Below are 3,291 nucleotides of genomic sequence, written 5' to 3'. Positions count from 1 at the left end.
TGGAATGGCAGCACAACAAAAAAACCAAGAGAAATCATTAATATTTACGGGTAAATATCAAATGTCGTAAAAATAAAAGATAATTTTTACAGGATCAGAGAAATATTTACTTCATATGGCAGTATTTACTTTACCGAATTAACCACCGGAGTCAATTCAAGACTGCCTTATTTTGATTATTGTGGTGTTCTTGCGCTAAATGAAAACTCGTGTTCGTTTGATATGTTGGAGTGAAATATTTACAATTTAGCATTATTATTTAAGATAAAATCTGTTCTGGTTTTATTTTATATAATGAATTAGGAATGTCAATAATGATTGAAATGCCAGTAAAACGTTTTGATTTAATTCCTCGTCGGAAATAGTAGGTACGTTTTGGAAAAAAGCGCATTTCCAAACCAGTCTTAACATATATAATATTACAGTTAGAGCTTAATTTTATTTTTTAATTCCCTGCCATATTTAACATACATTTTTAAAAAGATGGCAGTACCCCATTTTGGACTGTATCTTACGACACAACTAGAAAATGCAATCATATAAATGAACGTAAAATTATAATACTTAAAATGCAGGGCTTTATCATTACAAAATCAATTTTAAATGCCAATACAAATCGTTAAAAATCTTCTATTTAATCAAAAGTAATATCAAAATATAAATTATTTTATAAACATATTTAAATCAAAAACAGTTAATCAAATAAATGATTTAAATCAGTGGTTCCAAACTTTTTATCTTTACCGCCCAATTCCAAAAAAGAATTCCGACAGATTATTAAAAAAATATTGTTACAAAAGTATGCAATGAAAAATTAAACTTATTGCTTAAAAATATGTTTAATATATTAGGTATGTATAGTGTATGTAATGAACCTATGTCAATTGGTCGTATACAATTGGTCGTGGTAAAATTTGTCGTCTGAAATTGGTCGTTTTGTAAATTCGTCGTTTGGTAAAATAGTCGTAGTATATTGGGCATTAATATTATAAAAAAAAATATAGTTACATAATATGATAATTAGTGAAACAATTATTATTGCGTTTCAAACATAAATATATTGTGCATTTCGAACATTTAATATACGTGAAACCTTTACATGACGGCATTTTGCATCTCTCCCTTTTATCCAAAAATTGTGGCCAGTGGTCAATTTTGTCAGTACGCACATCTTTAGTGGGGCGGAATGACTATGGTCTAGTGCTAGCAATTTTTACTTCCAATGATGTTGTTGGTCGCCCACGTCCACTTACTCTCAATTGCCCAGATTTTACCAAACTGCAAGCCAGTTGTTTTCTCCAGTCCGGTAATTCAATTTCTGTTTTTTCATTTCGTTGCTCTTTTACTCGTTTGAAGAGCAACCACGAGCTTACAACAGAAACGTCAATTAATGATAAAATAAGCGCATATACCATTTGCGACTGCGAAATCGTATTTTATATTTTCCAATATGGCTATCTAACAAATCGACTCCCCCCATATGTTTATTATATTCACTTATAAGCATTGGGCATTCGACTTCTATACTGGTATTTTTGGGGTACAGTCAATTGGTCGTGGTAAAATTTGTAAAATATTTTTTTTACATAAAATACATATTATATTGAAAACGACTAATTTACCAAACGACCAATTTACAAAATGACCAATTTCAGACGACAAATCTTACCACGACCAATTTCATACGACCAATTGACTGTACCCCGTATGTAATGTATAGGTACAAAAGAAAAAAGGTATCTTAATGAGATGGATGTGGTTGGTGTTCTGCAAGTAGTTCGTTGATATTAGGTTCAATTTTCGTAAGCAGCATTCTTAAGTACCCACGATTAGTTATTTGTATCCGTTGTCTTTTTTTTAGTGAGTAGATTGGTTACTGCACTAAAAAGGATGATGGAAATGCTATAAAAAATGTTTGTACAACAGCCCATAATCCAGGATAATTTGAAATCAACAAGTAAATATAAATAAATAAATAATTAATTAAATCAAAATGATTATTTATTCATTTATATTTACTTGTTGATTTCAAATTATCATACTATTATTATTACTTAAATCAAAATAATTATTTATTTATTTATATTTACATATTGATTTAAAATCAAAAAAGAAATTAATTCAAATTTAAAATCCAACAATATTTAGGAGTTTAACAATTCAATGTTCTTACGTTATTGATGTCAATTGGTAGTTTCATTGTCAGGACTAAAACAATACGCGTTGCCTATGTTGCACTCGAAAAAGTCAATCTTGAACTTACTATATAGTTTGTATGAAGATATAAAAATGAAAATCTTAAAATTGTGTGTAAGCGATGATAGTTAAAATAGAAAAAGAAAAGAAAAATAATGATTAAAATCAAATTAAAACCAGAAAATATTTAAAATCACTGTGTATCACAAAAAAACATAAAAATTGCAAATTCAATAAACTATTTTAAATTTAAAATAGAAAAACCTAATTTGTAAATCTAGGTTACATGTAAATTGAAATCGAAAAACTTTATTTTAATTTCAAGTTCTGACCTATGTAAAGGTAAAACTATGTTATTTTGAGTTATATCCTAACTATAATATAATAATAGTAATATGGATGATCGTTTATAACACCCGAATTACTTTGTGCCACAATACTATAGTTATTGGAATTTGGAATAAAGCTTTACTAAGTCGATAGATATTTTAAGCTGTAAAATATATTTGTCCGGAACATCAACTCCCCGCCCCATTGTCGGTTATTGCGCAGTAGATAGAAGGAGTTTTCCAACATCTACCATTGGCCTTAGCGCAGGGGCGAACGCAGGAAAAAATTTCTGGGGGGTTTTGAAAAAATTTAAAGTAGAAAAACCATTTTGTCAATTCAAATAAATTATTTCATTAATATCAACCTAAAAATACAAAATCGTATTGTAGATTCAAATAGATTCAAATAAATCCTAAAATTGATGTTCATATTATGTTTTGTATTTCCATCAAGATACTATTAAAGAGGTACATACCTTAAACGAAGGAGCAATAAAAATTAAAAATTGCAGTATAACCACAGATATTACCCGCTGCAGGTGGACCTGAAATTCTGAGGTATAGGCGGTAAAGCACATCCTAATTAAAAACAATGTAAAATTGGGTGTTTGCGTTTTCATTACTTAGGCCGCCCAAAACGCAAGTCGACAGGCGTTTTCTGCCGCTGATGCAAACGCAGTGTATTAAATCTGCCGTGTATGGCTAATCCAATATAAACCAATGCACTTTGAATTCGACGGAAAACGTCGTGTATAGCACCGGCCTG

Source organism: Myzus persicae, unplaced genomic scaffold (genome assembly GCF_001856785.1).
Source record: "Myzus persicae strain clone G006 unplaced genomic scaffold, MPER_G0061.0, whole genome shotgun sequence".
NCBI lineage: Eukaryota > Metazoa > Arthropoda > Insecta > Hemiptera > Aphididae > Myzus > Myzus persicae.
Note: the sequence above shows the minus strand (reverse complement) of the source record.